General features: G+C 44.1%; 1 protein-coding gene and 1 long non-coding RNA gene across 2 annotated transcripts in view; one reads left to right on the top strand and one right to left on the bottom strand.

Moving 5' to 3' along the window:
* Nucleotides 1-19,635, bottom strand: part of ARHGEF28 (Rho guanine nucleotide exchange factor 28) — a 346,228-nt gene that overhangs the window by 298,552 nt on the left and 28,041 nt on the right. The gene's annotated exons all lie outside the window — the stretch shown is intronic.
* The window catches only part of LOC137527688 (uncharacterized), a 31,557-nt gene continuing 22,660 nt past the window's right edge, over nt 10,739-19,635 (top strand). The window contains exon 1 of the long non-coding RNA XR_011023195.1: nt 10,739-10,858. This is a non-coding gene — a long non-coding RNA (uncharacterized lncRNA). The remainder of the gene's footprint in view (nt 10,859-19,635) is intronic.

Genomic DNA, 19,635 nt, shown 5'->3' with positions numbered 1-19,635 from the left:
TTAGCAAGAGCTTTTCAAATCACAATAACTTACAAATGGCTTAGTAACGTACTGCTAGTGGGTTCCAGGCCTAATGCTGAATACACACCATGTGTCTCCGCGTCAAATGCGTCCGTCGATACGATTATTTACGAGCATTTCCGAATGCATTTCGATGATTTTTAGGTCGATTGCCATGTAAAGTATGGCAAATCGACCTAACAATCCATCGAAAGGTGAATCGGACATGTCGGAAATAATCGAATTGATGCGTATCGACGGACGCAACGAACACGGAAACGCATGGTGTGTATCCAGCATTAGATAGATTCCTCTTTGATCGAATTTGAGCTGAGATGGATTTGTTGCCTCCCCACACACCGCACAGTGATTTCATACTGAAATCTATCGGAAATTGCCTCAGGGAAGGTCCAGATGATGATTAATGGGTGCTAGGCCAGTAAGGTACCACTGTGATAAAAGCAGAGTACAAGTTCCGCTGGTATTCCAGACAGACAAGACCTGCTGAGGATGTCTATTCTTCACATACTCTAATACCGTATGCACATTTTCATTAGCCAATCACTGGCCAATTTTACCACCTCCATGTAGTGTGAGGGCCAACAGATTTTAAATTCTATGAATAGATGGCGTTGTCAAAATTGGGCTACACAAGGCCCCCTGAAAGCCATAAACATGGGCAATTTAATGCGGAACTGTAAACTGTAGAAAAAAAAACAAAAAAAAAACAAGAGTTTCACTTACCTGGGGCTACTGCCAGCCCCCTGTAGCAGACCTGTGCCCTCGCAGTCCAGGATCGATCCTCCGCTCCCCCGCCGCAGCTCACTTTTTTTCTTGTAAGTCGACCTCCATTGCGCCCTGGCCACGTGTATCCTAATATACGTTCCTGTAGCCAAGAGCATTCTGCGCAGGCACAGTACGAGAAAATCTCTACAGTACCTGCACAGTACACGTCCGGCTACGGTAACTGTGCAAAGTGAAAGTGAGCCGTGGCGTGGGACCAGAGCACCGGTGAGTGGCTGTGTGGGAACAGGTCGGCTGCAGGGGGCTGGCAGAAGCCCCAGGTGACTGAAACTTATTTGTTCTACAATTTACAGTTACGCTTTCAATGCATAAACATCACAAAAATCGATATTTCTGAAGGCGGCCATTAACTGTACGATTCTTTGGACGATCGATTTTGCAGTTTGATCATAAACAGCTATGCTTCCGTTAGTAGGCCTGAATGATCGCTTCTTATTGCTTATCCAAAGAATCATATCGCTAATGGCCACCTTTAGAGTGACTAATCAATAACCAGCCTCTACAGAATGCTTCCATCATTAATATGAAATACATTTTTGACAACAGTACAAAATAAACAGGAGAAATATATATAACATGCTGAACAATCAAAAGTGTTATTAGATGGTGAAAAAGTGAAAAGTAACCTACCAGGAAGTAATATGATGACACCAGAGGATGATTTGTTACAGGTTGGGCACTGATTAACCATCTTGCCTACATATGCTCTGTGATTTGATGTTTTTATATTGTTCATGCCATAAAGTTGAACTACAAGCTTTAAAGCAATAATTATTAACTGCTTTAAAAGAGGGATATGGATGGTATGGATGGTGACATTTATTTCTTTTTGAACAATGCAAGGGGCTCGATTCACAAAGCGGTGATAACTCAGTTATCACGCCTAAAAGACTTTAGGCGTGATAACCTTTGCACCTCTGAGTTAGCACCGCTTTGTGCTCTAACTCGCGCGAAGCTACCGCGCAAAGACCCATAGGGCTTAATGGGAGCTTCGCACGAAGTGCCGGGGAAAATTCGCGCGAGTTTCTTCTTATCATGCCTAAACTGAGTTTAGGCGTGATAAAGGGGTTTTCACTCGCGTGCAAACACTTTGCACCGCTTTGTGAATCAGGCCCAAACTGCCTGGCTGTCCTTCTGATCCTCTGCCTCTACTACTTCTAGCCATAGACCCTGAACAAGCATGCAGCAGATCAGGTTCTCTGACTGAAGTCTGACTGGATTAGCTGCATGCTTGTTTCAGATGGGTGATATAGACACTACTGATGCCAGATAGATCAGTAGAACGCACAGACAACTGGTATTGTTGACAATATAATAAATGTGGCAGTCTCCATATGCCTTTCACTTCAAGTTCCCTATGAGCTAAAATTCACCTGCAGGAAAGCAACGAAAAATAAGATACTGATATCACATCCATTCTTTTCTATGGTACTTAGATAAGTTTGTTTTGCGGGCGGGGCCACAGTCAATCCTAATGACATATATAGATGAACTCCATCATACAAATCCCTCACAGCTGATTTGATGGCATTCTCGTTCTTGGATACCCGAGTTTATAAGCTAAATGGGAAACTCTACACTGATCTATTTGTAAAACAGACGGACCGTAATTTGATTCTGCATCATAATTCATTCCATGCGCAACGTCAGAAACCATTCCATTGAGCCAGTACAATAGGGTTACCAGGATAGTGGATGATCCTGTTCTGAAGGAGACCAGATTGTGGGAAATGAGAGATATGTTTAGTGCAAGAGGGTTTCCATCTAGTACATTGCTCAGATATGACCAATGGCGGAAATAGAGAGCCATGTGACAATAGTGGGCATATTGCCTTTGAATCGACTTATAATACTGTCAGTTCTGATGTTCAGCAGATTGTCACAAAACAATGGAACATCTTGCGCGACTCCTTCCCCCAGGCGGCCGCCCTGTTCCCCTTCAAAAGAGCCCCATCACTGAGGGACAAATCGGTTTGTTCAGATGTGAGGCCTAGTGCTCCCGTGTCTCAGCTGCCATATGTGTCTTAGTGTTATTAAGGGTGATGGGTTTTCACACCATTCTATAGGGAGAGCCTTCTTAATTTGGGGTAGGTTCTCCTGTGATTCTCGTTATGTTGTTTATTTACTGAAGTGTCCCTGTGGCAGCTGTTAAAAAAAAAACGTGACCAAGGATTGAACTTCCTGTCTGTAGCTGATACCCCCTTTCCCATGAGAAATCTATTCCTTTTCTCAAACGGATCATCAGGGGGCTCTGTATGGCTGATATGGTGGTGAAACCCCTCCCACAGTGTAATGTCAGGACCATGATGCTGACATCAAACTGTGGGAGCCTTGTTGCATTGTGGGAAATAACAGCTTTTTCCAACTGCCTAAAAAGCAAGCAGCAGCTACTTCCAGTGACATCACCTGCCAGCAGTAAAAATGTCACCATATGATCAATTTCAGAATGTAAATCAGGGAGAAGAAAGATTTTAAAATGGGCAAACACTGACTAAATCATTTATACATATACATTACGCACTTTTGTTCATTATGTTATTTTCACTGGAGTTCCTCTTTAAATCGGGAAGACCATGCAGGAATTAAGGGATATAATTTATTTTCATAAATCAGCGTTCAGGGAGGCAATCTCAAACAGGTTGTTTCTGAGCACTTTACAAAGATTAAACATAGTGTCTCTCAGTTGAGAGTACACGTAACTGATGGGGTAACTAAATCGTTTAACCACTTTTTCCACCACAACAGTATATCTATATCCTCTGTGACTTCATCTAAGCCACGAGGATGTAGATACAGTGGGGAGCGAAAGTTTGGGCAACCTTGTTAATTGTCATAATTTTCCTGTATAAATCGGTTCTTACAACTAAAAATGTCAGTTAAATATATAATAGAGACACACACAGTGATATTTGAGAAGTGAAATGAAGTTTATTGGATTTACAGAAAGTGCGCAATAATTGTTAGAATAAAATTAGGCAGGTGCATAAATTTGTCATTTTATTGATTCCAAAACCTTTAGAACTAATTATTGGAACTCAAAATGGCTTGGTAAACTCAGTGACCCCTGACCTACATACACAGGTGAATCCAATTGTAAGAAAGTGTGTTTAATTGGTCAATTGTAAGTTTCCCTCCTCTTTTTAATTTTCTCTGAAGAGTAGCAACATGGGGGTCTCAAAACAACTCAAATGACCTGAAGACAAAGATTGTTCACCATCATGGATTAGGGGAAGGATACAGAAAGCGGTCTCAGATTTCAGCTGTCTGTTTCCACAGCTAGCAACATATTGAGGAAATGGAAGACCAAAGGCTCAGTTCACGTTAGGGCTTGAAGTGGCAGACCAAGAAAAATCTCGAATAGACAGAAGCGACAAATTGTGAGAACAGTCAGAGTCAACCCCCAGACAAGCACCAAAGACCTACAACATCATCTGGCTGCAGATTGAGTCACTGTGCATCGTTCAACCATTCAGACCACTTTACACAAGGAGATGCTGTATGCAAGAGTGATGCAGAGGAAGCCTTTTCTCCGACCCACAGCACAAACAGAGCCACTTGAGGTATGCTAAAGCACATTTGAACAAGCCAGCTTCATTTTGGAATAAGGTGCAGTGGACTGATGAAACTAAAATTGAGTTATTTGGGCATAACAAGGGGAATTATGCATGGAGAAAATAAACCACAGCATTCCAAGAAAAACACCTGCTACCTACAGTAAAATATGGCGGTGGTTCCATCATGCTGTGGGGCTGTGGGGCCAGTGCAGGGACTGGGAATCTTGTCAAATTTGAGGGACGCATGGATTCCACTCAGTATGGCCCAGTGCACACCAAAACCGCTAGCAGATCGTCAAAACGCTAGCGGTTTTGGGAGCAGAGAGCAGATATTTGGCCGGGTGCACACCAAGCGGATTTTGTATGCGATCCACCAGCCGCATCAGCCAGTGAAAACGCTTGGCTATTGTATTTCAATGTGTGGTGCACACCGGCGGTTTGAGGTTTTTTAGCAAACCGCAAACGCGCAGCAGGAGGCGCGTTTGCGGCTTGGCAAAAACCTCAAACCGCCCGTGTGCACCATCCCATTGCAATACATTAGCCAAGCATTTTTCCAGGCGGATGCGGCCGGCGGATCGCTCCAAAAACCGCTCGGTGTGCACTGGGCCTATCAGTAGATTCTGGAGACCAATGTCCAGGAATCAGTGACAAAGCTGAAGCTTCCCCGGGGATGGATCTTTCAACAAGACAACGACCCTAAACACTGCTCAAAATCCATTAAAGGGGAACTGAAGAGAGAGGTATATGGAGGCTGCCATGTTTATTTCCTTTTAAGCAACACCAGTTGCCTGGCAGCCCTGCTGATCCTCTGCCTCTAATACCATTAGCCATAGCCCCTGAACAAGCATGCAGCGGGCCTGGTGTTTCAGACTTTAAAGTCACATCTGACAAGACTAGCTGCATGCTTGTTTCTGGTGTTATTCAGATACTACTGCAGAGAAATAGACCAGCAGAGCTGCCAGGCAACTGGTATGGATTAAAAGGAAATAAATATGGCAGCCTCCGTATACCTCTTACTTCAGTTCCCCTTTAAGGCATTCATGCAGAGGAACAAGTACAAAGTTCTGGAATAGCCATCTCAGTCCCCAGACCTGAATAGAACTGAAAATCTGTGGTGTTAGGTAAAGAGAGCTGTCCATGCTCGGAAGCAATCAAACTTGAATGAACTAGAGATGTTTTGTAAAGAGGAATGGTCCAAAATACCGCCAACCAGAATCCAGACTCTCATTGGAGCCTACAGGAAGCGCTTAGAGACTAATTTCTGCAAAAGGAGGATCTAATATATATAGATTTAATTTCTTTTTTGTGGTGCCCAAATTTATGCACCTGCCTAATTTTGTTTAAAGGGACTCCGAGGAGTCTGACACTCGGCCCCGCTGTTGCCGGTCGTGATTTCTGCGGAGGGACCGGGAGAGGAGCCAGGAGGACGCTGGGGGACCTCCCGACCTACGGTGGGCTGGAGAAAGCCCCAGGTAAGTTTTAATTTTGTTTTTAATTATTCCTCAGAGTCCCTTTAAACAATTATTACACACTTTCTGTAAATCCAATAAACTTCATTTCACTTCTCAAATATCACTGTGTGTGTCTCCTATATGATATTTTTAACTGACATTTTTTGTGGTAACAACCAACGATTTATACAGGAAAATCATGATGATTACCAAGGTTGCCCAAACTTTCGAATCCCACTGTATGTTCCCTGAGCCAATAAGATTGATTTTATTTCCAATAAAAATACTTTTATATTCTCAGTTAATAGTGAAAAATACACACTGTAGCATTATTTCAGAATATAACATACTAATTATAAAATTGTGACAAGAACATAATCTAAGTTGTGTGATAAACGGAAGAAATAGCCAAACAACATTTGTGGTTTTTATCTACAATATTTTTTATTTTTAAACTGGAATTGGTAAAAATCGGAGAAATAATGGGGTTGTTTCATTTAAGAAAATAGCGCCAGTAGGCTGCTTGTCAAGTGACAGGCAGCCTACTGGGCCAATCAGAGTGCGGGGATCACGTCCTTTATAGTGATTGGACCCGAAAGGGCTCAGGGCGGGAGGAGAGGAGCACTCCTTATTAGCAGGAAAGAGGCTTAAAGGAGAACTGTAGTGAGAGGGATATGAAGGCTGCTATATTTATTTCCTTTTAAGCAATACAAGTTGCCTGGCAGCCCTGCTGGTCTATTTGGCTGAAGAAGTGTCTGAATCACACCAGGAACAAGCATGCAGCTAATCTTGTCATATCTGTCTAATTTGTCAGAAACACCTGATCTCCTGCATGCTTGTTCAGGGTCTATGGCTGAAAGTATTAGAGGTAGAGGATTGGCTGAATAGCCAGGCAACTGGTATTGCTTAAAAGGAAATAAATATGGCAGCCTCCATATACCTCTCACTACAGTTCTCCTTTAAGTTATTAGCGGTTGCTATGCTGCACTAACCACAGCATAGCATGTGCTCCTATTGTTACACGCGCTACGCGGCTACTAGCGCGCGTAGCATGCAGCACATATTTAAAATAGCGCAACAGGAGATTATTCGAGCTATTTTCCTTAGTGAATCACCCCCTTTGCGTTTTTCTATTTTTTTCCTCTATTGCCTATTAAAATGCATAGAAAACAAAATTGTTTGAGGGAAAAAATGCCATACAATGAAAGCCCAGTTAGTCTTGGAAAAACGATATATATTTCATTTAGGTGTCCTAAGTAGGGATAACGTTATTGCTGATTAAATAGGGGCACAGCTAAAATGTCAAAACGGCTCTGGTCCATAAGGGGGAAACAAAGTCTGGACGCGAAGTGGTTAAAAGGAAATAGAAACATGGGGTTACTGAAAAGGGAGGCCCGTTGGATAAGAGCACTTGGTACTGCGAATTCTGAGGAACTTAGCAGAGAATACGATCTTAATTTTGTCTGGTGGTAATTCTATGTTTTTTTGGTGCTTTAGGGTAGGGACCATCTGTGGACTTTTATTGCATCATTATAGAGTGTCTTCCTCATATACTAGTGCTACTTTTTGCTTAATTTTTTTTTAACAATAAGGGGTGGTTTAATTTATCTTGGGGGTGCGTGGTCATTTTGCTGCATGCGGTGCGATCATCTGATCTCACCGCGTACGACTTAGTGTTCGCGGGTAGTGCGACCTCTGTCACTTGGTGTGTGGCTGGTGGTTTACACTACTCGTGACACTGGTGCACGGCGAGATGCGCTATTTCCGGCTTGCATTTCAGTTGCCTGGAGACAACTGATATTGGTTTTGTAGCGGACGAATATGATGAGTTTCCGCTTTTATTTATTTGAGTCTCCATGGCAACGTATGTAACGGATCCTCGTACAGCTGCTTTATTTGGCGGATGCTCTGTCTTTTTGTGCGCTGATGACCTGTCACCCCCCAGACATTTTAATTTGTGCAGGTGAGAGTAAGTGCCCTGTCATTGTATCCGTGACTGGTGGATGGAATCTTTTTGAATTTACGGCAACCATTGAGATATTGGGATATGATCCAACAGTCGCTTCTGATGTAGTTCCTCATCAGATCCAATAATTTGCATGAATTTTTGAGATTGGCCATTGCTGACTGGATAGGCACTATATAAGGATGTATGGGCATTCACGACCTCGCCCTGACCTGGCTTTCATCCTACCTCTCCAACCGCTTCTTCAATGAGTCCTCATGCACCCCCTTCAATGAGTCCTCATGCACCCCCAACCACCTCTCGGTGGGAGTCCCCCATGGCTCGGTCCTTGTCCCCCTACTGTTACATAGTTATTTTGGTTGAAAAAAGACATACGTCCATAGAGTTCAACCTATACACATCCTCCATTGGCAAGGTTATCTCCTCCATGGGTTTAACTATCATCTGTATGCAGATGACACCCAGATCTACCTCCACACCCCTGACATATCCACCACTACCATGGACAAGGTCTCCTCCTGCTGCCCATCAGCCATCTCCTCCTGGATGTCCGCTAGGTTCCTGAAACTAAATCTACACAAAACAGAATTTATGATCTTCCTACCCTGGCCATCCCTGAACCTCCCAGATGTGCATGTCACTGTTAAGCGCACTACCATTTTCCCTACCTCTCAAGCCCGCTGTCTGGGAGTCACCCTGGACTCCGCACTCCCCTTCACTCCTCACATCCAAAACCTCACAAAGTCCTGCAACTTCCACCTTCGTAACATCTGCAAGACCCGCCCTTTCCTGACCTCTGCCACCACCAAACTCCTCATCCATGCCCTCATAATTTCCTGCCTTGACTACTGCAATGCCCTTCTGTCTGGTTTCCCTATGACCTGAATAGGCCCGCTGCAGTCCATCATGAATGCGGCAGCCAGAATTATTCACTCCTCCTATCGCTCCACCACGGCAGCTCCCCTCCGTGAATCCCTCCACTGGCTTCCTATCCAGTCCAGAATCAGATTCAAGATACTGTGTCTGACCTACAAATCTGTCCACAAAACCTGTCCAACCTTCATTTCCAATCTTTCTCAGAGGTACACACCTAGCTGCTCACTCCGCTCCTCCAATGAACTTCCCCTGACCGCCTAAATCACCCAGTCCCCCCCCCCCCCCCCATCACCCAGTCCCATGCACGCTTCCAGGACTTCTCAAGAGCTGCTCCAACACTATGGAACTCCCTACCTCCACCCATTAAGGCAGCCCCCTCCTTCAACATCTTCAAGAAGGCCCTCAAAACTCACCTTTTCACTCTGGCCTAACCCCCCCTCTCACAAGTGCTCTAAACCCGCAGCTGACCCCTGGTCTCCTACCTTTCGTGTCCCTACCACTCCCTCTAGATTGTAAGCCTTTGGGCAGGGTCCTCCTCCTTTTGTGTCCTACCTGATCATGCACCTCCATTACTGTGAACCCATGCTATGTATTTGAGTGAATACAAACTGACTTATCTCCATGCTCCCATCCAGTGACTGACTAAAGCTGGCCACTAACGGTCCAATTTCTAGAGAAAAATCGTTTGAGCGATCAGAAATTCTGATCGGATTGGTTGTAAATAATCTTTATTGGTGGACACAATTGATTATGAACGAGTGAAAAAAATGTCGAATGAAAATTTGGATTTTCTTGGTGGTCGTAATAGATAGGAAGCAATGATTGGTTAGTTGATGGTGTAGTGAACGATTTTTCATCCGATCAAAATTTGATCGCGCGAACGATTTTTCGCTAGAAATTGGACCGTTAGTGGCCACCTTAAGCACTACCTACTCATACTGTGCTGCGTGATCTGGTTTTTCTTGTATTCCTGTATTGTCATATTGCTGTATGTCACCCCTAAATATTGTCTGTAACCTAAACTAATGTCCAGCGCTGCGTAATATGTTGGCACTTACAACAAATAAATAAATATGTTGCATTTGAAGTTTGTGCTGTGTTGCATGAATAAGAGTCAGGGAGGCTCGAAACGGTAGGTTATTACCACTATACAGCATTCTATGTCACTTTGATGCAATTTTGCACTTTCCACAAATAAAGCAAATACTTGTAAAAAAAATCAGTAAGGAAATAAATATGGCAGCCTCCACATCCCTCTCACTTAAAGTGAACCTCCGGACTAAAAATCGACTCGGCAGCACTGAAAAGGCTTGGTGTTTCTTTAACAGTTGCACAGCATCAGAACTTTGTTTCTCTTATACAAGCCTCATTTTTAGCTGCACAGAAGAAAACTGCCCGGGCAGTTTTCCCCTGATGCTGTGCAAAGCATGATGGGATTCCTGAGGTTGTTGTTCTCGTTCTGCTGTTTTGGTGCAATTTTTTTTTTTTTACATTTTGAATTTGACATTTGAAGCCTAGCACATGCAGCTGGGAGGGGTGATCAGGACACAGGGCAGTTGGAACTGTGTCTCCTGCTCCTTGTCCCCTTCTTTCAACCAAAAAGATGGCTGCCCCCATGACAAAGATGGCAGCCCCCATGAATCAAAAACATTTGCCTGTTCTTTTAAAACAGGGTGGGTAAGAGATTATATTACCTATCTATTCTAATTAACATAACTAATGTAACTTGATGACAGTATATTTGTTTAGGCTGAAGTTCCCCTTTAAGTTGTCCTATAACCTCTCTACCAGTATGATTACTTCCAGATTTTATTGTCTAAAAGCGGTGCAATTTTTTCACAAGCTTTTAGACCCTAAAAAAAAAAATCGAGATAGATCTGCGGCAGCCCTGCACATTACTCACCTCCCATGAATCCAGCTCGGGGTTACCGCTCTGAGCTGCAGATTTCCGGCCCGAGCCTGACTTGGGGTTACCGCTGAGGAGGTTACAGCTGTTAAAGCCAAAAGATAAATCTGACTTTCAGACAGGTGGCATTTTTATAAAGGAATAACTATGGCAGATTCTGTATTCTTCTTACTTCAGATTATTTTTCCACATGGATGAGAGACTGAACACCTGACAGGATTCCAGAGCTGCAGCAATTCTTCTTCTGCAAGCCTCATGCGATTACAGCAGGTTCACTCTCCCACTTAGCGCTTCCTGTCAGGTAGGCATTGGGATACATTGCAGAACCACAGCAGGAGGTAGTAATAATCTGTATGCATGTTAATGACATAACCAACGTGTTAGGCTAGGGCCACACTAGCTCCGGGTGCAGGACGCATCCGCGGTTCGGGCTCCGATTTTCAAAACCCGGAACGCAAACGGATCCGTGCTGCCTTTTTTGCAGCACACGTTTTGGATCCGCTTGCGTGTTTTTTGGTTTTTTTTGCTAGAGGGGGTAGCAGCCAGGACAGGGGGGGGCTGCGGGCAAAGCGGCGGGCAAAGCGGCGGCCAGGGGGGGTCACATCCCCCCCCCCTTGCTCACCTGGGTGCCCCCCGTCCCCGCTCCCCCTCCAGCTCGCATATAATGTAATAATTTGTACCTAAGGAAGTTCGGCGAGCCGGGCACTTCCGCCCACACCGCTCGCCGTCACTTCCTGCAATGTCGCCCTCTGTATTTCAGTGGGCGGCATCGCAGGAAGTGACGGTGAGCGGTGTGGGCGGAAGTGCCCGGCTCGCCGAACTTCCTTAGGTAAAAATTATTACATTATATGCGAGCTGGAGGGGGAGCGGGGACGGGGGGCACCCAGGTGAGCAAGGGGGGGGATGTGACCCCCCTGGCCGCCGCTTTGCCCGCAGCCCCCTGTCCTGGCTGCTACCCCCTCCAGCATGGCGGCCCCCTCCTTCACCATGGGACACTGGAAACTGATCCGTTTCCAGTGTCCCAAAATGTCAGTGAAGAGGGAGGCCCGTTTCCCCATTGATTTTCACTACCCGTACGTGTATACGGGTCCGTGAAAAATGCTGCAAGTCCGGACTCAGCGTTCCGGGTTTAAAAACGTATTCCGCGGATCGCACGCGGATACGTTTTTAACTTGAGTGTGTACTGTTCCTATTTTTAACATTGGTATCCGTGGCTACGTTTTTCGTCCGGGACAAAAAAACGTAGCTACGGATACGTTTTTAAATCAAGTGTGAACTAGCCCTTACTGTATCTCTGTTGCTTCCGGCTGCCAAAAGTCAGCAATGCAATCTTTCTGCTGAGTTACATAGTCATAGCTGTCACATACCATAAAACCAATGGGACTCTGGAATTACATAGTTACATAGTTACATAGTTATTTTGGTTAAAAAAAGACATACGTCCATCGAGTTCAACCAGTATAAAGTACAACACCAGCCTGCTCCCTCACATATCCCTGTTGATCCAGAGGAAGGCGAAAAAAACCTTACAAGGCATGGTCCAATTAGCCCCTAAAGGGAAAAATTCCTTCCCGACTCCAGATGGCAATCAGATAAAATCCCTGGATCAACATCATTAGGCATTACCTAGTAATTGTAGCCATGGATGTCTTTCAACGCAAGGAAAGCATCTAAGCCCTCTTTAAATGCAGGTATAGAGTTTGCCATAACGACTTCCTGTGGCAATGCATTCCACATCTTAATCACTCTTACTGGAAAGAACCCTTTCCTAAATAAATGGTTAAAACGTTTTTCCTCCATGCGCAGATCATGTCCTCTAGTCCTTTGAGAAGGCCTAGGGACAAAAAGCTCATCCGCCAAGGTATTATATTGCCCTCTGATGTATTTATACATGTTAATTAGATCCCCTCTAAGGCGTCTTTTCTCTAGACTAAATAAACCCAGTTTATCTAACCTTTCTCGATAAGTGAGACCTTCCATCCCACGCATCAATTTTGTTGCTCGTCTCTGCACCTGCTCTAAAACTGCAATATCTTTTTTGTAATGTGGTGCCCAGAACTGAATTCCATATTCCAGATGTGGCCTTACTAGAGAGTTAAACAGGGGCAATATTATGCTAGCATCTCAAGTTTTTATTTCCCTTTTAATGCATCCCAAAATTTTGTTAGCTTTAGCTGCAGCTGCTTGGCATTGAGTACGATTATTTAACTTGTTGTCAATGAGTACTCCTAAGTCCTTCTCCAAGTTTGATGTCCCCAACTGTATCCCATTTATTTTGTATGGTGCTAGACCATTAGTACGTCCAAAATGCATGACCTTACATTTGTCAACATTGAATTTCATCTGCCATGTATGTGCCCATATAGCCATCCTATCCAGATCCTGTTGCAATATGACACTATCTTCCTGAGAGTTGATGATTCTGCACAATTTTGTATCATCTGCAAAATTAGCAACATTGCTCACTACTGCATCTACTAGGTCATTAATAAATAAATTGAAGAGCACTGGACCCAGAACAGACCCCTGTGGGACCCCACTGCTAACAGTCTCCCATTTTGAGTACGATCCATTGACCACAACTCTGTTTTCTGTCCATTAGCCAGTTTCCTATCCATGAACACAGACTCTTCCCCAGTCCTTGCATCCTCAACTTTTGCACCAGACTTTTGTGGGGAACAGTGTCGAAGGCCTTTGCAAAGTCCAAGTATATCACATCTACAGCATTCCCAATATCCATATTAGCATTCACTACCTCATAAAAGCTGAGCATGTTAGTCAAACAGGACCTGTCTTTAGTAAACCCATGTTGATGCTGAGAAATAAGATTATTTTCTACTATGAAGTCATGTATAGTATCTCTTAGTAACCCCTCAAATAGTTTGCATACAACTGATGTTAAACTTACAGGTCTATAATTTCCTGGATCAGATTTTTTGCCCTTCTTAAATAATGGGAAAGCGTGGGCTGTACGCCAATCCACTGGGACTCTGCCAGTTGCAAGAGAGTCACAAAAGATAAGATAAAGGGGTTTATCTATAATTGAACTTAATTCCCTTAGAACCCGAGGATGCATGCCATCCGGGCCAGGTGCCTTGTCTATTTTTAATTTATTTAGTCTTGCCTTCACTTCTTCCTGCGTTAAGTATTTAATATTACAGTTAGAAGATTGAGACTCTTCTGCCTCTGTAGTTTGCAACAGTGCTGTTTCTTTTGTGAAGACAGAAGCAAAGAAAGCATTTAATAACTCTGCCTTACCTTGGTCATCCACCATTGAGTTCCCATCCTCATCCTTTAGGAGTCCTATACAGTCAACCTTTCTTTTTTTAGAGTTAATGTACTTGTAAAACTTTTTTGGGTTAGATTTGATATCCTTAGCGATTTGTTTTTCAGCTTCAATCTTTGCCTGCCTAATTTCTTTACAATTTTTATTGCACTCCTTATAATTGCTTAGTGCAGCCTCGGTCCCCTCCTATTACTTCAAAACTTCTCTGCAAAAGAAAAAAGAAAGCGCGTATATGGTGCTCAAAGTGCAGGAGCAGCCTGATGTCTGAGCATTGTAACTGGCTATACATAAATATCTCCATGACGCTGCAGTGGCAAATACTGCATGGACTGTGTGTATGCATAAGGCTGGAGTGTGCTCATGCACTGTATGTATATGTATATTCATAGTTTTCAACATTTTCCACCATCCGTCTAAAGGAGTTTCCACTTGATGAACAGGCACATTATTGTAGTGTTTATTCTAAAAAGGAAACCTTAGATTAATGACACAGATAGTCTACGCCAAATCCGTACCGCTTGTTATAAAGTAAGCTAGAGGAATCATTAGAATAAGTTTTACCATCTTTCACACTGCTTTTGTATATAAAATCGCATTCCACTGCTCAGCCTTAGGATGCTTTACATGAAGCCACAAAACAGCTTTCATTTGACAAGGTGCAGAAGAGGTACAGGGGGCAGATTATCTCAGGCCTGTGGCCCACCAGCGCGCTTTTAGCCGTGCTTTGAAATCGCCGCCATCGCCGGTTAATATAGTGGATGGCACGGAGCCCACAGGAGCGAATGTGATTTGCTGAAATTGTAATCACATGTCCTGCACGATAAATCTAAAGTCGCTTTCCGCTCAATTGCTCGGTTTTAAGTTACAAAATCTGTCAGGCTAGATTCACAGAGGGACGTTAGTTTTGATGCGACATTAAAGTCGCAAAGCAAACTTACAACGCAATGTGCCAAAAAAGTCGCAATGCAGCGTTACCATCGCATACAGCAGATAATACATGGCAATGAAAAGTATGCTTCCAAGTCATTACTGAGCATGTGCAAACAGTCTAACGCAGCTAATAACGTGTATAACGCACTGCATGCAGTACTTTTACTTAATGTGCAGCGTTAGTCACCAACGCAACGTGTGCACTGTGAACGGGGCATTGATTTTTCATTGCAGTGCGTTATTCTGCGTTAAATGTTGTTTTAACATGCGACTTTAACGTCCCACTGTGAACTTAGCCTCAGTGTTTTGAGTGATTTTGCAATCACAAGTGAGCAGCCTTGTTCACACCATGTCCATTTTTCACATTTCCGCAATTTGGAAAAGCATCAGAACTGACAGCCTAGGTATATCAATGGGCTTTTCCACACATAATCCACAGAAAAACAAACCACTAGAAGGAAATACTCCCCAATGGTGAGGCGTCATCTTCTATGTATCCTGCAGCTCTCACTGGCTTTCCAGCATCCTCAGTGTACGGCTCCCAGCGTGTCACCTGGCATACATATGAAATCACCGCCGGGAGATCCAGCCGGTACATGGCTCATCCTGCTGCTGCACAAGTCCCAGGGGCCTTAATTACTATTCCCCCTCCAGGTCCACGTGGATGGTGGGGAATGATATAATTCAGCTTCCAGCTATTGCTGGAGGCCAAATTACAGTGTTTTAAAAGTAACTTCAGCTCCGTCTTCTGATGGCACCGAAGTCACTCACTGTGCGCCGCTATAGATGTAATTCCTATTATGGTCTATGGAGGCGCCAGCTGCGCCCAAGTCTCCTGCACTGTTATTACAGCGCTCGCGTCACCTGACCTGCACTGAGCCACATGATACGCCGGGGAGCCTTGCATAGATGCAGGAAAGCCACTGGGAGGTGCAGGATGCATAAGAGACAGCTGTTGGGCGTCGGGCTAGTATTTCCTGCTGTAAAACACCCCAAAAGCTCAGCCCAGTTATCCCCCTCAGGCATGCTGGTTAGTTAAGACTTCCGGCTGCCTGAGTTCCAGATAACAGGGACTTTGCTGTATTAACATGCATGGTGTGCAGCACAAAACCTGGCACAGAAACTGCGTACCGGTAGTCCCTGGTTAACGAACAAGATAGGGACTGTAGGCTTGTTCTTAACCTGAATCCATTTGTAAGTCGGAACACTGTTCCACCTCTGTCCCCTGTCCCACCCTTTTAGTATGCTACTCTAAAAGCATATGAGTCCAGGTTATAGCAGACCTAAACACAGAACCTTGTCTCTGCTCTAAAAGATAAGCAACAGCATAAATAACCTTTAAAGCAAAACATATCTTTGTAATAGCTGATACAAATCCTGCAATAAATATGCAGTGTGTCTACTTCCTGCTTTCATGGAAGCACACATAGGGTTAACATCCTGTGTTGCTCTGCCGAGGATTGCCGAGATACATAAGATAACACACAGGTGAGAGATCACATTACAGTTGTGATTAGTCACAGATGAAGGGGTATTAGACAGGCTAAACTCTCTAAATACATACAGGGTGCATTTCTCTATGCTTTCCTTCTGTCCTGTGCAAGAGTTCAGGTCCACTTTAACAAAAAATAAGCACAGATTGTGTAACAATTATTTCATGATTGAGAAAAATGTACCTTGTGTGTGGATTATGCAGAGGTTCTCCACACACTGAGTGCATTGCTGGAATTGCTAGCCTCAGCAAGCCCTGAGATCCAATGTCTACTTTCACCTAATCCTGTATATAACCTGTCACTTATGTAATTTGATGCACAACTATGCCCCAGGTGAACTGGGTGTAACATGCAACAGGTACACCTGTCCTTCCACTGAACAAGCAGCCCTCACATGTACAGTATATCAATATTTAATCACCTATGCAGGAAAAAACGTTTAAATAGCAAGTGGAGAGACTGTGGATTTTGTTGCTCCCTCCTCTATTCTGTGGTAAAATAAAAGGCACATAATGACACTGAAAGGCAAACGGTACGTAAATGCCAGGAAAGCGGCCCCTCCCTTCCACACCCAGCTCAGATCCTCTGGCAATAGCAACAATCACAGAGCCAGACAAAAAGAGTGAGCAAGTAGTGTACTGCTTCCCTCCATCTCCTGAGCACTGAGGGCAAACTGTGCTATACTGCACACTACACAGCTGTGAGGGAACCAAGTCTTCCAGCAGCCTTTCTCAACCTTCTTAACTTGGAGGAACCCTGCAAATATTTTTGGAGATCTCAAGGAACCCCTGCATTTATTTTGCAGGAGGCATGCACTTCAAAAGCATGTGTGGGTGTATATTTCACTACACCCTATTACACTGCCATTCATTATACGGTCCCCTTATTCTAGTGCATTTTGAGTGTACTCATTATTCTGACCCCCAATTTAGTGCTCATTTTTTACAGGATCCCCTATTGCAATAGCAGCATAAAGGGCGATATTATGGCTGGGAACGCGAAGAATCACTCGCGTTCCCATGCCTGTCGGCCGGTGGCGGCCAACCTGGAAGTGTTCGCCGGCGTGTCTGGAGCATCGGAGCGGGGCTGCGAGGGCACCGATCGGCTGCAGGGGGCTGAGGGAAGCCCCAGGTGAGTAAATCATCTTTTTTCCCTAGACTTAAGGATCACTTTAAGGAAAAGCTGATGGTTTGAAGGCAATGTGCAAGTCACTGCTTTACATTTATATTTTACAGTGACAGACAAGCATGCCACAGTAGGTTTTCATTATTGCTTCTTTCCCACAGCAGACTTCTGTTCTCTGCTTTAGTTTTTCCTGCATGGAAGCTGCCATGTTGCTGGTGATGTAAGCACTATGCACAGAACAAGGATAATTCCTATTACTTGAGGCAGATTGGCTGCATACATCCCAACTTTTTGAGATGAGAAAGAGGGACACTTAAGCCACGCCCCTGTCACACCCCTGATCCCCCCCCAGCACACCCCTAGTCACACATACCATAAAGATTTCTTAGGAAAGATGGGGAAACGGGAAATGTGGGCACCTGCGGCTAATGGACGATGTAAGTGCCCCATAGGCGCTGGTGCAAATATTGGCTGTTGGGCACCCAAAGCAGGAATTTGGGCACCCGATAAATAGCGGACACCAGGCCCGTCTAACCGAAATTTCTCATTTTTGAAAATTAGAAGGTTCCCTTGTTTGAAATTCTTTTGTAGTCGCAATTTTTTTCTTTTTGAAAATTATTGTTTTGAAACTTATTGTTTTTAAATTTATAAACCCGCTGTTTTAGGCCTAGGCTTAAAAAAGGGGGAGTTTAGGGTTAGGCGCCAGGAAGAGAAGTTTTAGGCTTAGGCGTCAAGGGGGGGGGGGGGAGTTGGGTTGGGCACAAGGATGGTGTGATTTTAGGGTTAGGCATCAGGAAGGAGGGATTTTAGGGTTAAGCATCAGGAAGGGGGGAGTTTAGGGTTAGGCATCAGGAAGGGGGTTTTAGGTTTAGGCATCAGGAAGGGGGTTTTTAAGGTTAGTCGCCAGGAAGGGGGTTTTTAAAGTTAGTCGTCAGGAAGGAAGGTTTTAAGGTTAGGCGCCAGGAAAGGGGGGAGGGGGGGGGGATTAAAGGACACCCGAGGCGAAAATAAACGAATGAAATAAATGATTGTATCTATCTTCCTTCTCCTAAAAATGACTTTTTAAGATATTCCACAGTTTTTTTATTTTATGTTTAGATCTACTTTTTAAGGTTTAACTGTTTTATTGTTTTTGCTTAATGACAAATTCATTGAAGTATGCCAGAGCTAAAATCTATGAACTATTGACCCCTTTTATCTCTTTCCTGTTCTCAGAAGCCATTCTCTGCTAAGAAAGTGTTTTATAGTTGGAATTTCTTATCAGTGAGGGTCACACTGTAGTCACTTCCTGTTTGAGTCAGGCCTGAGTCAGTCACTTACATACCTGATATTTAACTCTTTCAGGCAGAGAAATAGAAAAAGTAACACAGCATAGTTATTTGTGTGCGAGGCACTGTACATACCCATGTCTATCTCATGTCACATGTCACCTCGGGTATCCTTTAAGGGTAGGCGCCAGGAAAGGGGGGGGATTAAGGGTAGGCGCCAGGAAAGGGGGGAGATTAAGGTTAGGTGACAGACGGGAGAGGGTGCCGTGTGAGAGTAGGGTTAGGTTTAGTTGTAGTAACATATCCCATATCCCATCCAACATATATTACATGTTAAATATTTACCAATGTTTTACTATCGTCATTACTACTGTAACTACTTTTTTATTTGCCGCCCAATTCACAACGGTTCACCCGGCGCCCATTTTTCCTTGTGCCTCTATTTCATGCAGGCGCAGGATGAAGCCATTCCTGTCACTTAGAAGAGGGGTTATGGGGAACTGGAAAAGAAGACCTCTTCAAAGACATTTATAATATCTGCAGCCACCATCAGTTTAAATAGTTTTCCTGTTGTGATTAATGCAGAGAAAAATCACTGCTGCTAAGTGTATACCGAAGTCAGAGTCCAGGAGTGTACAGATCAGAGCCAGCCTTGTGTTTGAATTCCAGCAAAGTTAGACTAAATAAATGTCACCCTTTAATGTGCCATGATAATCTATAAAAATAAAGAAAGACTTCTCCACTAGGACATATACAACATACTGTACATAAAACTAAAAAAATGCACAACTCTAAGGCCCCATTAACACTAGAGTGTTTTGCCGGCAATTTTGGCAGAACGCTCAAGCGCTAGCGCTTTTGAAATCGCTGGTGCTTTAATACCCTATCGGCCCGTTCTTACTTCGCCAAACGCAAACGCGTAGCCTGCACCATTTTCAGGCGATTTCCCGGCGAACGCGTTTCAGTGCTAAAATGC

The sequence above is a fragment of the Hyperolius riggenbachi genome, chromosome 1 (genome assembly GCF_040937935.1).
Source record: "Hyperolius riggenbachi isolate aHypRig1 chromosome 1, aHypRig1.pri, whole genome shotgun sequence".
NCBI classification, from domain to species: domain Eukaryota; kingdom Metazoa; phylum Chordata; class Amphibia; order Anura; family Hyperoliidae; genus Hyperolius; species Hyperolius riggenbachi.
This window is presented reverse-complemented; position numbering and strand designations above follow the sequence as displayed.